The following is a 20,684-nucleotide window of genomic DNA, read 5'->3' as shown; positions in this document are numbered from 1 at the left end:
AAGTGCTTCAAGTTTGTCCATCTTTCCTCTTCCCCAGTAAATGTTTTTATGTGGAATGCTTAATTTTCTTCTCTACTTTTCAGGCAACAAACCCCATCTTTGGTAAATTAACACATGACAATTTTCCAACTTCGGTATTTCTTTATAGGGTCTATGCAGGAAGAGAAGCAGAACAAATTTATCTCCCTTCTTACAGCCTTGTCTCATGGTTCTGATCCAAATTCATTCCTCCCTTCGACAACTCCTTTTGCAATAAGTGTATATATACCATAAATTGTTACTCCTTTGTATGCGGTAAATCAGATTGCTCTTCTCCACTGCTCAAAACCTTCCCATGGCTTCCTTCTCATGCTAAATAAAAACAAAAGGAAAAACTATCTGAACTCCCTACTATAGCATTATAGACCCATAGGAATGCCCTCTCTGACCTCAGTCTTCCCTGGCCTGCCCTGGCTTCCTCCACTCCAGTCTCCCTGGCCTCCTTGCCCTCCCTTCAGCCAGGTTGCTCCCCTTAGCCTTTGTACTTAGTATTTCCTGCCTGGCACACTCTGCCTCATCTCCCAGATAGATTTAAGCTCATTCTCACCTCATTTGGGCTTCTCTCAAAGGTCACCTTATCAGAGAGCCCTTCCTTGACTGCTGTATGTAAATAACATGCTACTTGAATCCCATCCTTACCACTTGATATAATGTATATTTATTCATGTGTTTATTGTGTCTCTCTGCCCAGGGATCAGAGTGTTTATGCATAATGCCATGGCTGTTCAATTAAAGGGGTTGCATTAATAGATTGAAAGGTCTCTTAATTATTTGTTCTCTGTATATCTTACCTGACTTACTTATGCAATCCCCCTAAGACACACGCAAAGCAACCTGCCTGCCCCTTTCATCTACCCCCACATGGGGACAGGCCACTGGAAGTTAGTCTGCCACAGGCATTATTCAAAAATCCCACCAGAGGGCTCCTGTGCTATGCTTGTCTCCATGACCAGACTCTCTCTTTTATCCCAGAGAGCAAAGAGCCTCATGCTGGCGCATCCGCTTGCCCAAGGACTCCCCTCACCTTACCTATCCCTGCATGAGTAATAGACCTTTGACATGCTTGTGGTTACTGACTCTGGTGTGGTGTGTACTGACATGCAATACCTGAAATGGGATGGAAGGGTAGCCCTGACGAGAGGCCAGGTAAGTCTGTAACACCCTGCCACTATCACAGGGCACCTCCAAGTAGAGGGTGACAGAAGACTCCATCCTCATCACCCTGATTCAAAGTGCTTCTCTTGGAAACTTGCTGAATCTGAACTCAGTCTGGCTTTCAACCCTCTCAACTGCTAACCTTATTACTCATCCTACTATTTTCCTCTTAGTGTCTCCCTGGGATGCAATGTTAGGTCTTATTGATTCCTCTCAGGGAAAGTCTCAGTTTCCATCTGATTCTGCTGCCACTGACCACATGTCAGTGGAGGTGACAGGTAAACTGATACCCAAGACTTGTCTCCAAATCTTGGGTGTCGATTTACCCAACACCCCAGGAGCACCTCTTTGCTCTGAAGGGAGCTCTGCCATGGGGAGAAAATGAGAATCTATGTTTCCATAAACAATAAATATTTTCATCTTTAAAGACTCACAAAATCAAATACCTGTAGGAGTCAGGCAGGTATCCTCAGTGTGAGAAGTGGCCGGGTATAACACAAGAGATTGTTGAGACTGCCACTGTGCAGTGCAGACCTTGCCTAGGGTCTTTCTAATTCAATCATATTTAACCTTGTTCTGTGCTGGTCAAACAAAAGAGGATTCAGCTCATGGGCTACTAGATTAGAACCCCTGAGATAGAGTTAATGAAAGGTATTAGAATTAGATGGGACAACCAAACCATTTGGACCAAGGTAGCGTTTTTCAACCTCGGCCACACATAATCACCCAGACACTTCAAAAAGTATTGATGCCAGGATCCGGTCCCTAGAGATGCTGATATAATTACTCAGGTTTACCCAGGGCATCGGATACTTTGAAGGATTGCTAAATGATTCTAATGTACAGCCAAGTAGCACTACTTCTTTCAGGAGTCCATTTGAATACAACTTACTATGCTTCTGGTAACATAGGTAAAGTCTATCCATCCAATCCTTCTCTCCAAAGTAGTCAATATTTTATTTAATAACAGGTATCACAAACTTAGAAGAAAAGCCAGTTGCTTATAAAAGAAACATAAACAGTAAATACTTAGGGGACTAGAGATTTCAGAGAAATAGAGGACATTATTAAAGTTTTAGCATAACAGCCAATTCCTAACCCAAAGTTTTCCCAACAGAACCTTAGTAGAACAAAATGCTTTAAGCACATAGTGTACACCCTCATTGCATGTCCAGAAGAACCAGTATTATTTCAGGAAGAACAATTCATCTCTAAGGGCTTGAGCAACATTTCTGGAATATCTTAAGATGAAAAGAAACCACGTTTTCTTTGGAAGACTTGAGGGCATACATACCAGGAGGTTCATTTCATTTCAAACCCATGGATTTACCCACAGATGTTGTAAGCATCAACCCCCTCACCATCTTGTGGTGAGAGTGATGGAACTGAAATCCTGTAACATAAGGAAACTGTGCTTCTTTACTAGAGTCATTGGATGGGAGACTGGATGAAGTCAGTTTTGAATGAGTTCACTTCTTTTTTGTTTACCCATGAACCACATTCTTTGAAAAAAAACAAAAGAAAACATAACATGGTCTGTAGAAATGTCATCCATAAATCATCGGGACTTTTACATTTTTGAAAATTGCTACATTGAGATTCCTGGATGCCTTAACCATGGATTGCAGCGCCTTCTCAATCAAGCTAACCTCATCTAGAAGCATGGAGTTCATAAAGCTTGATGAGCCTGCAGCTCTCCTTGGAAGGAAATGCAGTCTAAGAGAGAGAACGGTATCTTGTGTTGCTTATAATGATGGGAATCACCACCCTGCCTGTATCCACACAGTGCAGTGATCATTAAAACTCTTGTTGTTTCAAATAAAGTGAAACAGAATGTCCCGTTGTGCTCTGTGAGAAGTTCTCAAAATAAGGAATTACAGTAAAATACATTTAAGAAAGGTGCACAACGTATCTCGTCTCATAGGTTCACAAAGGTCATTAGGATAGTAAAGGCTCAGGGTGGTGGAAGAGGGGAAACAGGTTTCAAAAAGGAATACAGAATTCCTTTCTTTTTTAAAAAAATTTCATCAAGCATTATTCCATGGAATTACCATTTAGGGGTGTCCTTTTTTAAAAAAACATTTGTGTTTAGTGCAGAACATTGTACTCCACAGCAGAAAGCCAAGGATCTGGTCCCTTATTTGGCATGAGCACCTGTGTGACTGTGAGGAAACCACTTAAGTTCTCTGTTTTCAGTTTGCAAAACTAAAAAAGGAAGAATTTTGGTTCAAAAATCTAACCTGGAGCTTGAAAATTTCTGGATTCCAATAATTTATCTACCACTCAATATTAATTCAGATCCACAATCCCTTATTCACAATTTCAAAATATGAAAAGGCTCTGGAAATTGAAAGGTTTTTGTAATTACTTAGTGACTAAATCTGGCCTGAACTTATGTAAGCTTATTTATATTTTCTTTTTTTTTTTCCCCCACTTACAACAATCATTCGTCTATTGGGTTGCAAACTGCCAAAGTGTTTGATTATAGGGTGCCCCCGACCCTGCTGTAGCTGTTATGTAAAATAGTATTTGCTTCATATTACTGTTCTAAAATCTGAAAAAATCTGAATTCAAAAACCTATCTCTCCCTTAGGGTTTCAGATAAGAGACCATGGATCTATTGGAATACTCTGATCATTGTTATGTATCCGGCATTGTTCTAAATGCTTTAAAAATATTAACTCATCATTCTCCATCACTATATGAAGTAGAAACTATTATTCCTATTTTCATATATGAACACTGAGAAACAAAACAGATGAGTAACTTACTTAGAGTAACATAGATAGTGATGGAGCCAGTTTTCTAATACAGGCAGTCGGTCCTACAGCCTGGCTTTTGACCACTGTGTTGGTACTTCTGAAGTTACGAGTCTTATATAAATGCCTTTGGTTTCCTCATGTATAATATGGTATTAACAACCACCTTTCAGGGAAAACTTACAGCCAACTCTCAATGGCCTTTGCAAAGGAGAATCCACTTTGAACATTCAGTAACTTTGATACAGTATTTTATCAGTTATGTACAGAAGTTCAAGGGGCGACACAGCTGTCTGAAAGAATATCCTACATGAAGCTGGTTACTCCTTTTCATCTAAAGCATTCCCACTCTCCTGTGTAATTTAGACACCAACATTAAAATAGCGTTATTCCCAGAGGCACATTACAAATTACCTAAAAGCACATTGCAACATGCCATTTAAAATTTAAATGAAACACTATAATCTCCAATCAAAGCAGTTTAATATCAGGAACTGTGAAGTTTGGGAGCTGATGCATAATGAAGGAATTGAGGGTCCTTTTACCAGCAGCTGTTCTAGCAGGGCACCCCATGATAAACACCTAAAAATCAGGCATATGAGCTGCCTGCCCAAACTGGAGTAACAGCTGGACAAGCCACCAGGGAAGTGGAAAGGCAATAAACCAAATAAGCTTGATTTATTTTTATATCTCCCCAGGGCTCTGTATATTTTAGGGTTCATACTTTGCCTTCCAGATGCATTTGGCTAACATCTTTGAGTCTAATCTTTGAATCCACTCTGGTCTTACCTTATTCCTTATTTCCATGCTACCTTTACCTCCAGTCTGTTTAGCATTACCCTCCTGACCTTAGACTGATTGACTTCAATTAAGCCTAAGGATTTCCTCTTCCTGGACCAAAGTCAGGTTACAGAGCAGGAATAATAAAAGACTGAATGGAACCGTAGTATCATAACCAGAGCCCCAATGTCAACCTTTTGAAAACCACCTGACTGCAGATACCCCATTCCGCTGGGAGATTCAGCACAGCGGCATTGCAATCCACCAGTTTCAGAGAATTGGCATCTGTGCCAAGGAATGTTTTCTCTAGGAATCTGATTTCTCATTAAAAGAATTGGGCAAAGGGAAACAAGAAGAAAAAAAATGGTAAGTTAAATCAAAATATGATATGAGTTCATAAAAAAAATCAACTGTGATTAATCATACTACAAGATGATTTAATATGTTTGGAAGAAATTCAGAGCCAGTGTATTCACCAGCACTTTCAACAAATATGTACCCTAAAAAATAATTAATGCACAGCACATAAGTTAGGAATGTTTCTTAAGAGGCTCCATGATATTCACCTTAATCGGTGTAAAATGCACATGTATACAGAATAAAGAAATAATTATAATTAGAATCACTTATTGTCATTTAAAGTAGAATCTTATCTATATTTTAATACAAAAACAAGCATGGTAAAACATCTGTGCTTTACCAAAGGCAATGAAAGGCTAAGAAGGCATATTTTAAACAAGGCACATTTGGATTTTTTGTATAACACTCTCAACTATCTCATCAGTAAAAATCCTCAGAACACTCCTGGGAAATAGGTAAACAATACAGAATAGTTTCGACTCCAAAGTTAAATCCTATCCTTGTAATTATAACTCTCTTTCCTCCCCCACCTCCATAATCCAATAGCCATGGAAAGCCTGAGGATGGGGAGTTGAGAGCAGGAAGGAATGATGGCAGACAGCAGCAACCTTTAGACCAGTATATAAGCATGATAATTATGGGCAGCTTTTCCTCATTTCCTCATCAATATCTTTTTTTTTTTAGAAGAAGTCTTTTTTTTTTTTTTTTTTTTTTTTTTTTTTTATTGAGACGGAGTCTCACTCTGTCGCCCAGGCTGGAGTGCAGTGGCCGGATCTCAGCTCACTGCAAGCTCCGCCTCCCGGGTTTAAGCCATTCTCCTGCCTCAGCCTCCCGAGTAGCTGGGACTACAGGCACCCACCACCTCGCCCGGCTAGTTTTTTGTATTTTTAGTAGAGACCGGTTTCACCATATTAGCCAGGATGGTCTCGATCTCCTGACCTCGTGATCCGCCCGTCTCGGCCTCCCAAAGTGCTGGGATTACAGGCTTGAGCCACCGCACCCAGCCTAGAAGAAGTCTTGCTCTGTCACCCAGGCTGGAGTGCAATGCCACAATCTCGGCTCGCTGCAACCTCCGTCTTCTGGGTTCAAGTGATTCTCCTGCCTCAGCCTCCCTAGTAACTGAGATTACAGGTGCACACCACCACACGCGGCTAATTTTTATATTTTTAGTAGAGACAGGGTTTTGACATATTGGCCAGACTGGTCTCGAACCCCTGATCTCAGGTGATCCGCCTGCTTCAGCCTCCCAAAGTGCTGGGATTACAGGCATGAGCCCCCGCACCTGGCCTGCTTATGAACATTTTATACGCAGATCTTTCCCCATTCTTTCATTCATTCCAACACATTAGGTTACCTACCACCTTCATGCCCTTACCCTTTGCTGCTCATCTCAGCATCATCCTAGTCCTAACACCACATATGTAAATAAACTGAAAATGTAACCAATTTCTTTGTTGCCAAATAAGCATATATTTAGCCTCAACTATGATTGATTCTGCCCGTCCTGTACAGTTCCTGTGATAAACCAGAATTTCCCAAGCAATATGACCCTAGACTGCAGTACCTTGCCACTACTATGGCGTCAACACACTCATCTGTGGCATTCCTGCAGGTTGTGTCTGTTTGACTGCTTTGTGCCTACTTACCTGATGCATTGGCCTTCTCTGCTTCGGCCCTACTTTGTCAACCCTCTTTCTTAACTGCTGGACAGGCAGCCTAAGTCTGAATGTATTATGCTGACCTAGACCCTGGCACTTCTTTGGGAGACAATTTCCAATCTGCACCTTCACAGGATGAGAGGCACTCTATCCCCATGCCAGTCCTGCCCTCTGCACTACTATCAAGCAGGCTTTTCCTCACCAAGGCACTGTCCAACAAAGGAAGGAGATTGGGTACAAATGTTGAATCTTACAGCTATAAGAGATACTCTTTGCAACGGACCAAATTTTTCAGTTCACGATAAAGATGCTTGGTATCATATAGTTCATACCTAACCACTAGTCTAGAGTCAGGGAAACACATCTTTACCAATCCGTTTGCCCTCACTTATATGGTAGGAATGCTGTATTTGCATTTGTCTCTTCTTCCACTTTCTCCTGACTTCTAGCCCACACATTCAGACGGTTTAACTGCAATATTGATACAGTTTGTTTAGATTTTACTCAAGAATTGAAACGTGCATTTGTGTAACTTCACATGAAAGCAGAAATATGAACAAACTATTATATTAAAATTGATTTGCAGCCTAACAGAGCCAACCTGTCTCAATGAATAGATTATTTTAAAACTTTCCAACATTCAGTTTAAAAGACACTTGTATTTTGAAGCCTCTTTAGTCTTTCCATTTTGAATTCTTTCTTCATCTTTTTGTTTGCCTCAAAGAGTCCAGAGGTCAATTCATTAGGATGGATGGATAATGAAATTAATAGACAATTGCTAAACACAAACTCTCAGGTAGCTATGCACAATTTCTTGTCTATCACTAGGGTAATATGAAAACATTTGCAGTGTACTCCATAATATACAGCTTTGCCTTGTTAGGATAACCACATACCTTTACTCCATCATCTAGATGGTATAGTGTGAGCTTCCATAGTTAAAGGGTGGATGCCTAGCCGTCCTGGGGGCAAATCATAATTACCTGCCTCACCACTTCCACTCCCTCAATCACAGTTCACTGGTCAATGGGTGGACACCAATCCCAAGTTAGACCAATAATCTCAAATCTTTTCTTGAGATTTCAACTGGAAGTGAAGGATTATTCCTTCTTTGTGGTGGTAACTCCAAGTTGAAAATTTTAAAACCTCTGAGGTGGTGGAAGATAACGAGAAAGAAAAATTACATGCAGAAAACAGCAGAGGTGAGAGACACAGTGTCCAATAGTGCTAAAGACCCTAGTTTCTGTTTTTCTCAAAGCAGATGTTCCCAGAGTCCTATTGATCCCACATTCTGATTTTGAACACTACTTTGATGCTGTGAACCTATGACTTCTTCATTTTGTCCTAAGCAAGCCTACATTTGGCTTTGACTACTTACGCTCAGACAAAAATTTACTATATAGTTTATTGATTAGATACTGCTATATAACAAACCATTTCAAAACTCATTATTTATAAACTGGAAGGTTCTTCTGCCCTCAGTCGAGCATTTCAGGACTTGTTGAGGCAATGGTTTTTTAACCCTAAAACTGAGAAATGGGTAAAACAGTAACAGTAAAAACTCAATCTCCTAGAATGCACAAAAGTAAAAGTATAGCCCCCACACTCACTGTCACAACATCTGATGGGATTAAAGCAGTTATGTCTGGAACCAGTTCACACCGGCTCAACAAGAGTCAATGGTTGAATTTTTAGAAATCTGTAAGACAGTTGTTAAATACAAGTATCTATAGGGCTGAAATATAGGGCAATGAGCATTTCAATGCAGATGTCGATAGGATAACTACCTCTAATGTTTGCTCCTTAATTTTTAAAAAATAACTTATTTTTGAACAAAGGTAATAAATACTCAAAACTCATTGTTTTCTAATTATTATCTATGCTATTGAAGTTATTCACATCTATATTATCTCCATGGTGGGTAATTATATCAATTACATTCACAGCTTGAAACTGGCAATGGTATTTATGCCCTAGAAATCATAAAATGCTAGAAATCAAGGTTGGTTTGTTTGTTTTTGGAGAGCTAGTTTTTAAACATTTACCATCCCATCGCTGGAATAATAATCCCATTTCATATGAAGAATGGCACAGGAAAAATAAACTTTTTCAAGTAAACAAAATGTGCCAGGGAAAATAGACATCTTCACAATTAAGTGAAGAGAGGAGAAATGAAGAAATCTAAGAAGTATGTCTGTAAGATAACTATAACCTTCCTTGACACATGAAACTGACTAAAATTAAACAGATAAAAAGCTACAATTTGGGGAAAATTACACTGCCTAAAGAACCATCAGCCTGGAATAAACATGAATGTATACTATTTGAGTCTTAAAACCAATATGGGATTCCCCAGTTATCTATGTGTAGATAGTGAGCTACAATCTCAGTCAACTCCTAAGTGAGTCATATTCGCCACTGCCCTCTTCAAGCATTGTGGCCAGAGAGAATAAAGGAGAGTAAACTCCCAGAGGGTGGACCTAAAGTTCACAGTGAGCAACTGAGTAGGGAGATATACCCTCCCCGCAGACTTATCAAGGAACATTCCCCACTGAGTCAGGAGACCTTGGTAATGCCTACCCAATGGAATTTGAAAATTGCTTCAGAAGACTGACTACTGTGTGTCTCCCATTCTTATGCTCTGTGAATGCAAATGTTGGTAATGATAAAGTCCCTTTTCTATCTTTCACATTAATTGTGTGGCATAGGGAATTGGTGAGAGGAACACAGCAAGTAGCCTTCTTAGTCCATAGGTCTCTGGATCAAGAGAAGCCACATTCAAACCTGATATAGAAGCCACTGCTTACCACCTCCTAATGCAGAAATCATCTTACATAATCAGATATCCTGTTTTTAAACTAGATGATAGAAACGGATTGAATTTGTGAACTGATTCCTTTGAGGAGGCGATAAGTATGTTCAGCATATAGTAAGAGTGTGAACAGGATATTATGTGACCAGAAGTGTAAATGGTGGTAGCCACTATTGTGTCTACCAAATATTTCCACCTCTTCTCTCATGCATTTGGTGTGACTACATTTCCCCAAATCACTGAAGATGGGTGTGGCCCATGTAACATGCAAGAGAAATATGAGCACCAGTAGCGTAGGTACATTGAAGAGCAGTGAGAAATTTACTTCTTTTTTCCCTCTGCCGCAAGGACCAGCAATGTTCCAAACATTGGCTACTTTCTATCAGCATGGGTCCTAGAGAGGATAATATGGACAAAAGCTACCAGCCAACCCAGAAAACTGTGTAGTATGAGCAAGAAATAAGCCCTGTGGTTTTAAGCCACAGATATTTTGATATAATCTAGCCCATCCTGCCTAGCACAACCACAATTCCATATTTTCTGGCAAAGCATCCCCAGAAGTATATACCACTGTGTTACATTTGATTACTGAAATACATGCCAAGGTATATTGCATACCAAGAAATGCAACTGAAGGGAGGAAAAGGTTGCCAAATCCAACAAAATAACTTAGAGAAATTTCAAAGCAATGAAGTGCTGGTGTGACCGAGTTATGCATCATTCAGGACTGCCATTACATTGTCAAATATCAGTTTGTCTACAGTTCACTATGACTCTGAAGAGAAAATGCTTAACTTCTGATGTCAACATGAGATTCAACTGAAAAAAATTACAAACAGGAATGTAGCAACATCAAAATTGAAGAGCATATCAGCAGTTCAAAAGATAAAGAGGATAGCAGTGTTAAAAAAAATTCTGAGTCTTAATGATTAAAAATATTTCAGTGTGGAATATGAAGAAGTGCCTTCTTATGTGTATAAAAAGTGAACATAATACAATTCATAAATCTAAATACATCAAAAAGAGCTCTTTTAACAAGTATGACTCAAAATTCAAAATGTCAGGAAAGTATCACTCACATTTCCATTTGTAGGATCATTTCTTCATCCTTAGTGATACATAAAATAATAATGTGTCTGAAAATCAATGTTATGTTAGCATTGATAAAGTAATAGAAAAGTAATAATAATCATTAATAATGATTACAGGATATGGCTGAATGGTAGCATCATAATTTGTATTCAAATGAGCCATTTACTACAAGAAAGTAAAGCAATTAGACTTTCAATACATTTTTCTTAATGAGAGAGAACAAGACCCACCCAACAATAAAATACCTTTTCCCGTATGACTGTGGTTCAAAAATACATATACACACACATACACACGTACATAATAGAATTTTTTTTTATTATTTTGTAAGTGAAGAATGGAGAAAAATGTTTTGCTATAGAGATACTTTCTTGAAAGTTCCAAAGGAATGACATATTGGATAGATAAATGTGGTACCTTGACTTTCCCAAAAACTAAACAGGCATAAATAGAAAATAAATGACTGTAATTCTTCTCAGGGAAATGTTTAAGTAAATGTGATGAAATGCCTTTGAAAGAAAACAGATCGTAAGGAAATACCTATGACAAAGCATCACATGTGATAATAGGTAAAAGGCCCTTATAGATCATCCAGAATGTCTTATTTGAGCAGACACACAGTGTCTATACTTTTTCATGGGACATTTACTTTGAGAAGCGGCCCCTAGCTCTGGCCGTCCCATACATTGCATTCTCAATCTGCCATGAAAAGTGTGAGCTGATTTAGTTGTTCAGAAATAGGATGCCCAGTTAGTTTTCAAAGACACATGCATCAAATCACAGTCACTGTAGAATTTTTTCTTACCACTACAAGTTTCTCTGATTCCCTTCTCTGATATTTTGAGTCCTTAAAGTTGTGTCTGGTCCTTTAGCACTTAATCGCGTACTCTCTTGTGCTAGTCGCAAACCTCGATTATTTTCTGCCACCCTCCAATCATATTATAAGTTCTTGAATGTTAAAAATATGGCTTATACTTTTGAAAACCTGGTAATGAGTAATAATAATAATAGCTAGCAGTTATGAAATGTTTACTTTGTGAGATTCACAAGGCTAAGTGCTTTACATGTGTTCTCTTTATAATTTCCACAATAATCTGGTGACTTAATCATACAGCTAGTTAGAGACTCCAACCTGTGTCCCACTGCATTTTACTGCCACCCATGCAGCTCCCTTGAGTGCATATTAGATCTTCATTAGGGCTATGGACATTTTGATTCAGACGTGCATTAGTATGAATGTCTATCGGATAATCTTCCCTGACATATACTGCTTATCTAGTCCTCCATTCTGGACACTGGTCACCTGGTTTAGATAGCTCTTTTCCAATACTGGGAGTGTCTTTTAACTCAGAATTTCATAATCTCGGCAATTAAACCCACATATTTCAAATGGACTCAACTCTCATTACAGAGCTAGAACTATATCAAATATACAGTATATAGGTATTTGACTACACTGCAGAATGTAACTACAATTAGAATGAGAAAGACAAACAGAAAGAGATTGATATTGAGATTAAGAAAACCCTGGGAAGCTGGGTGATAAAACAGAATTAAAATCTGAATTTACAGACCCAAGGAGTTAAACAGTGACTGAGAGAGAGAGAGAGAGAGAGAGAGAGAGAGAGAGAGAGAGAGAGAGAGAGAGAGAGAACTCATTATGATGGCTCAAGTGCAAACTTCCAATATATTCCTACTCTTTACAATGAATTTATGAAAATCTGAGCTAGATGAGGCCCATGATTCATCAGCATCAGAATCATCCAAGTTGCTTATTAAACTTCAGATTCCCAAGCACCATCCAATCTTGATTTGGAGAGTGAGGTCTGGAGACTTAACTTGGATCCCTCAATAGCAGACGCTGAGACCAGAATGGATAAGAGAAAATGAGGCAAGGATATGAAGGTACCAGCACTGAATATGTTAATGAGCAGGTCACCGCTTCACACACCTGGGGTCGAATCTCTGTGGGTCTGGGAGATGGTAGAGAGCAGTGATTCTCAAATGTTTTGGTTTTGGAATCCCTTTACGCTCTTAAAAATTGTTGATGACTCCAAAGAGTTTTTGTGTGAATTACAGCTATTGATACCTACTATATTAGAAATTAAAACTAATATTTTTTAAACACAAGAATTCATAGGGGTGACAGTATCACCTGTCAGGTAGCCTCTGGGATTCTTCATTGTACCCTTGTGATAGAAAGAGAGTAAAAGAGACAAGTGATATCTTGATAGTAGTTCAAAAATAGTTTTGAGAGCGCACAGCTGAAGACCAACAGGGGAAGCAGCGGGGGCCGGTGCAGACGCGAACAACTCTGTCTGACAGCTTTGGGGAGAGCCGTGGATCTCCCAACGTGGAGGTTGAGATCTGAAAACGGACAGACTGCCTGCTCAGGTGGGTCCCTGACCCCTGAGTAGCCTAGCTGGGAGACATCCCCCACTAGGGGCAGTCTGACACCCCACACCTCACAGGGTGGAGTACACCCCTGAGAGGAAACTTCCAAAGGAAGAATCAGACAGGTACACTCGCTGTTCAGCAATATTCTATCTTCTGCAACCTCTGCTGCTGATACCCAGGCAAACAGGGTCTGGAGTGGACCTCAAGCAATCTCCAACAGACCAACAGACAGTCCTTCTGACTGTCAGAAGGAAAACTATCAAACAGGAAGGACACCTATACCAAAACCCCATCAGTACGTCACCATCATCAAAGACCGGAGACAGATAAAACCACAAAGATGGGGAAGAAGCAGGGCAGAAAAGCTGGAAATTCAAAAAATAAGAGCGCATCTCCCCCTGCAAAGGAGCGCAGCCCATCGCCAGCAACGGATCGAAGCTGGTCAGAGAATGACTTTGACGAGATGAGAGAAGAAGGCTTCAGTCCATCAAACTTCTCAGAGCTAAAGGAGGAATTACGTACCCAGCGCAAAGAAACTAAAAATCTTGAAAAAAGAGTGGAAGAATTGACAGCTAGACTAATTAATGCAGAGAAGATCATAAACGAAATGGCAGAGATGAAAACCATGACACGAGAAATACGTGACAAATGCACAAGCTTCAGTAACCGACTCGATCAACTGGAAGAAAGAGTATCAGCGATTGAGGATCAAATGAATGAAATGAAGCGAGAAGAGAAACCAAAAGAAAAAAGAAGAAAAAGAAATGAACAAAGCCTGCAAGAAGTATGGGATTATGTAAAAAGACCAAATCTACGTCTGATTGGGGTGCCTGAAAGTGAGGGGGAAAATGGAACCAAGTTGGAAAACACTCTTCAGGATATCATCCAGGAGAACTTCCCCAACCTAGTAGGGCAGGCCAACATTCAAATTCAGGAAATACAGAGAACGCCACAAAGATACTACTCCAGAAGAGCAACTCCAAGACACATAATTGCCAGATTCACCAAAGTTGAAATGAAGGAAAAAATCTTAAGGGCAGCCAGAGAGAAAGGTCGGGTCACCCACAAAGGGAAGCCCATCAGACTAACAGCAGATCTCTCGGCAGAAACTCTACAAGCCAGAAGAGAGTGGGGGCCAATATTCAACGTTCTTAAAGAAAAGAATTTTCAACCCAGAATTTCATATCCAGCCAAACTAAGTTTTATAAGTGAAGTAGAAATAAAATCCTTTACAGATAAGCAAATGCTTAGAGATTTTGTCACCACCAGGCCTGCCTTACAAGAGACCCTGAAGGAAGCCCTAAACATGGAAAGGAACACGCGGTACCAGCCATTGCAAAAACATGCCAAAATGTAAAGACCATCGAGGCTAGGAAGAAACTGCATCAACTAACGAGCAAAATAACCAGTTAATATCATAATGATAGGATCAAGTTCACACATAACAATATTAACCTTAAATGTAAATGGACTAAATGCTCCAATTAAAAGACACAGACTGGCAAACTGGATAAAGAGTCAAGACCCATCAGTCTGCTGTATTCAGGAGACCCATCTCACAAGCAGAGACATACATAGGCTCAAAATAAAGGGATGGAGGAAGATCTACCAAGCAAATGGAGAACAAAAAAAAGCAGGGGTTGCAATCCTAGTCTCTGATAAAACAGACTTTAAACCATCAAAGATCAAAAGAGACAAAGAAGGCCATTACATAATGGTAAAGGGATCAATTCAACAGGAAGAGCTAACTCTCCTAAATATATATGCACCCAATACAGGAGCACCCAGATTCATAAAGCAAGTCCTTAGAGACTTACAAAGAGACTTAGACTCCCATACAATAATAATGGGAGACTTCAACACTCCACTGTCTACATTAGACAGATCAACGAGACAGAAAGTTAACAAGGATATCCAGGAATTGAACTCATCTCTGCACCAAGCGGACCTAATAGACATCTATAGAACTCTCCACCCCAAATCAACAGAATATACATTCTTCTCAGCACCACATCGCACTTACTCCAAAATTGACCACATAATTGGAAGTAAAGCACTCCTCAGCAAATGTAAAAGAACAGAAATTATAACAAACTGTCTCTCAGACCACAGTGCAATCAAACTAGAACTCAGGACTAAGAAACTCAATCAAAACCGCTCAACTACATGGAAACTGAACAACCTGCTCCTGAATGACTACTGGGTACATAACGAAATGAAAGCAGAAATAAAGATGTTCTTTGAAAGCAATGAGAACAAAGATACAACTTACCAGAATCTCTGGGACACATTTAAAGCAGTGTGTAGAGGGAAATTTATAGCACTAAATGCCCACAAGAGAAAGCAGGAAAGATCTAAAATTGACACTCTAACATCACAATTAAAAGAACTAGAGAGGCAAGAGCAAACACATTCAAAAGCTAGCAGAAGGCAAGAAATAACTAAGATCAGAGCAGAACTGAAGGAGATAGAGACACAAAAAACCCTCCAAAAAATCAATGAATCCAGGAGTTGGTTTTTTGAAAAGATCAACAAAATTGACAGACCACTAGCAAGACTAATAAAGAAGAAAAGAGAGAGGAATCAAATAGACGCAATAAGAAATGATAAAGGGGATATCACCACCGACCCCACAGAAATACAAACAACCATCAGAGAATACTATAAACGCCTCTACGCAAATCAACTAGAAAATCTAGAAGAAATGGATAATTTCCTGGACACTTACACTCTCCCAAGACTAAACCAGGAAGAAGTTGAATCCCTGAATAGACCAATAGCAGGCTATGAAATTGAGGCAACAATTAATAGCCTACCCACCAAAAAAGTCCAGGACCAGATGGATTTACAGCTGAATTCTACCAGAGGTACAAGGAGGAGCTGGTACCATTCCTTCTGAAACTATTCCAATCAATAGAAAAAGAGGGAATCCTCCCGAACTCATTTTATGAGGCCAACATCATCCTGATACCAAAGCCTGGCAGAGACACAACAAAAAAAGAGAATTTTAGACCAATATCCCTGATGAACATCGATGCAAAAATTCTCAATAAAATACTGGCAAACCGGATTCAGCAGCACATCAAAAAGCTTATCCACCATAATCAAGTGGGCTTCATCCCTGGGATGCAAGGCTGGTTCAACATTCGCAAATCAATAAATGTAATCCAGCATATAAACAGAACCAAAGACAAGAACCACATGATTATCTCAATAGATGCAGAAAAGGCTTTTGACAAAATTCAACAGCCCTTCATGCTAAAAACGCTCAATAAATTCGGTATTGATGGAACGTACCACAAAATGATAAGAGCTATTTATGACAAACCCACAGCTAATATCATACTGAATGGGCAAAAACTGGAAAAATTCCCTTTGAAAACTGGCACAAGACAGGGATGCCCTCTCTCACCACTCCTATTCAACATAGTGTTGGAAGTTCTGGCTAGGGCAATCAGGCAAGAGAAAGAAATCAAGGGTATCCAGTTAGGAAAAGAAGAAGTCAAATTGTCCCTGTTTGCAGATGACATGATTGTATATTTAGAAAACCCCATTGTCTCAGCCCAAAATCTCCTTAAGCTGATAAGCAACTTCAGCAAAGTCTCAGGATACAAAATTAATGTGCAAAATCCACAAGCATTCTTATACACCAGTAACAGACAAGCAGAGAGCCAAATCAGGAATGAACTTCCATTCACAATTGCTTCAAAGAGAATAAAATACCTAGGAATCCAGCTTACAAGGGATGTAAAGGACCTCTTCAAGGAGAACTACAAACCACTGCTCAGTGAAATAAGAGAGGACACAAACAAATGGAAGAACATACCATGCTCATGGATAGGAAGAATCAATATCGTGAAAATGGCCATACTGCCCAAGGTTATTTATACATTCAATGCCATCCCCATCAAGCTACCAATGAGTTTCTTCACAGAATTGGAAAAAACTGCTTTAAAGTTCATATGGAACCAAAAAAGAGCCCGCATTGCCAAGACGATCCTAAGTCAAAAGGACAAAGCTGGAGGCGTCACGCTACCTGACTTCAAACTATACTACAAGGCTACAGTAACCAAAGCAGCATGGTACTGGTACCAAAACAGAGATATAGACCAATGGAACAGAACAGAGTCCTCAGAAATAATACCACACATCTACAGCCATCTGATCTTTGACAAACCTGAGAGAAACAAGAAATGGGGAAAGGATTCCCTATTTAATAAATGGTGCTGGGAAAATTGGCTAGCCATAAGTAGAAAGCTGAAACTGGATCCTTTCCTTACCCCTTATATGAAGATTAATTCAAGATGGATTAGAGACTTAAATGTTAGACCTAATACCATAAAAACCCTAGAAGAAAATCTAGGTAGTACCATTCAGGACATAGGCATGGGCAAGGACTTCATGTCTAAAACACCAAAAGCAACAGCAGCAAAAGCCAAAATTGACAAATGGGATCTAATTAAACTAAAGAGCTTCTGCACAGCAAAAGAAACTACCATCAGAGTGAACAGGCAACCTACAGAATGGGAAAAAATTTTTGCAACCTACTCATCTGACAAAGGGCTAATATCCAGAATCTACAAAGAACTCAAACAAATAAACAAGAAAAAAGCAAACAACCCCATCAAAAAGTGGGCAAAGGATATGAACAGACATTTCTCAAAAGAAGACATTCATACAGCCAACATACACATGACAAAATGCTCATCATCACTCGCCATCAGAGAAATGCAAATCAAAACCACAATGAGATACCATCTCACACCAGTTAGAATGGCAATCATTAAGAAGTCAGGAAACAACAGGTGTTGGAGAGGATGTGGAGAAATAGGAACACTTTTACACTGTTGGTGGGATTGTAAACTAGTTCAACCATTATGGAAAACAGTATGGCAATTCCTCAAGGATCTAGAACTAGATGTACCATATGACCCAGCCATCCCACTACTGGGTATATACCCAAAGGATTATAAATTATTCTACTACAAAGACACATGCACACGTATGTTTATTGCGGCACTATTCACAATAGCAAAGACTTGGAATCAACCCAAATGTCCATCTGTGACAGACTGGATTAAGAAAATGTGGCACATATACACCATGGAATACTATGCAGCCATAAAAAAGGATGAGTTTGCGTCCTTTGTAGGGACATGGATGCAGCTGGAAACCATCATTCTTAGCAAACTATCACAAGAAGAGAAAACCAAACACCGCATGTTCTCACTCATAGGTGGGAACTGAACAATGAGATCACTTGGACTCGGGAAGGGGATCATCACACACTGGGGCCTATCATGGGGAGGGGGGAGGAGGGAGGGATTGCATTGGGGAGTTATACATGATATAAATGATGAATTGATGGGTGCTGACGAGTTGGTGGGTGCAGCACACCAACATGGCATAAGTATACATATGTAACAAACCTGCACGTTATGCACATGTACCCTAGAACTTAAAGTATAATAAAAAAAATAAATAATAATAATAATAATAATAAAATAGTTTTGATCTCAAAGACCTTCTAAGAGAATTTTAGGGACCCTCCAGAGGTCCCCAGAGCACACTTTGAGAACCACTAGTGTAGAACATTATTTCAAAGTTGTACAATTTGAAGAATATGGACACTGGGATATCTGTGTCCCAAATCTCATTCCTGATTGTTTGAGGGCATACTAGCTCCCTAGAACTTCCAGGCTGCTATGCACAGAGGTTGAGCATGTTTGTTTCTAGGTCTAGAGGGAAAGTCCCCAAGCACAGAGTTAGAGATGCTTGTTGTATAGAGTCTTTGAGGTATACAGGAAGATGAGATGCCCGGAATATATGCAGTGCACTGACAGCAGCTGCCACTCCTGCAAACCTCCATGATATTTAATTTAATGCACACTAAAGCTGAAGCACCATTGTTTCAGGGTCTAGAAGAATTATCTCTGATTCCATTCAACCAGTATTCCCTACTGTTTTCATCTGTCTAGTCTGCACTGTGACGATTACACTTTTACATAAGAGCATTCGACATTGCTTTTAGAAAACTATCAGTCTCTCAGTTTACAATGGTTCGAAGTTCAGACTTTACTAATTATGGAGTGGTTCTCAAGTGTATTTCTTATAAGGTTTCAATTTCTACCAATATGCTTTACAAAACTTCTATCATCTGTAATTTATAATTTTAGAATTGACTGTTTTATTCATTTACTACTAAAATTCAACCCTGTCTCTCAGTCTCTTCAACATCCAGTAATCCATGTCTCTGTATTTCTGCTACAGTAGGAGAGAAATTTATAGCCCCTTATATTTTGGTACAAATAATATCCTCCAGATTGGATCCAAAAGGAAAACAGGTCTTCATTATAAAGAAATATTTTTTGTTGATCACTAACATATTACTGTTTGTCCTACAGAAAAGAAGGGAAAGTTTCTAAGATCTTGCAACTCCATTCTCAAAATTACTGAAGGAGACAAGATTCAGGTCAGGCTTCTTTGTCCAGAAACAGGAATGGTTATCTGGGTTCCACTTGCCTTGTGCTGGCTGACCCAGAGTCCCTGAGTATGGAAGAATGTGCAGGAGGGTTAGAGGCAGTGGTGTGCAAGCTTGCAAGAGCTGAGTGCACATTTATTTCCAACTCTGCATCAGCAACGTCTAATTTGTAGCTTGAAACCACTCATGGAGGAAGTACCAGGGGTATTTACACCATGAAAATCGACAAACACTAAAACTCAGACCCTTTTGTTTTCTACTGGCCAGTTGTTAAACTTTAACCGGCACAACACAAGTAAGGAGTTCCAGTAATGTGAGGCTCTGCTGGCATGAGCAGCTTTCTTCTTGTCTAGGTATCTTCTCCAGGCTTATGCTCTCTCCAGTCTATCCAGGACAAACAGAGCTCCTTCTGGGATTCTGAGATATTAGAATGGGCAGGTCACAAATCTTTCAGCAATGGCCACATAATACCCTATTCTTATGTCTAAGTGATCCCTAAATATACAGAGACATATTTGGAGTTTCCTCCCAGAGTAACACAAGTCCTTCTTTCCGGAGCTCTCCTCACTGCTACAGTACAGAAAGGCTAATGGAAAACCAAAACATCACCCTATGTATCATATTTTCATTCTGTTGGATGAAGGGTGGTCCCTTCCCTAAAGAACTCCATGCTATGGAGCATCTAAAGAGTCCCCCGTGTATTCTCACAGACACACAGGAGAAGGAGTCAAACCACTGCGCTTATTCTGATCAATGAACTTACCACTCTCACCCCAGGTCAAGAGTCTACACCTTTGCAAGTTCTATCACACAACTCCTCGCATTGCTGTGATTTTTTTATAGTAGTTAAAAAGAAAGGAAGACCATAACTTAGAAACCTGACTACTGTTTATCAGAAAGGTTTTATGCTACAAGCCTTTTTAGGTTCTCACCACAACTAAGAGATACTGACTCCTGCCTAGGTATCATTATCAGACAGGAAGGTGAAATATAAAGAAAGTAATTGACCAGGGAGGTGAGCAGCCATGGAATACGGTAGAATAGGACTAACTCCAGCCTCAAAATGAACCAGTTTTACAACTCTTTTTTTTTTCTTTCATGTAGGATTTCTCCTTTTAACAGGAAAACAGTTGGGGTTTAAGTATTGTTCT

Source organism: Rhinopithecus roxellana, chromosome 9 (assembly GCF_007565055.1).
Source record: "Rhinopithecus roxellana isolate Shanxi Qingling chromosome 9, ASM756505v1, whole genome shotgun sequence".
Taxonomy (NCBI): domain Eukaryota; kingdom Metazoa; phylum Chordata; class Mammalia; order Primates; family Cercopithecidae; genus Rhinopithecus; species Rhinopithecus roxellana.
Note: the sequence above shows the minus strand (reverse complement) of the source record.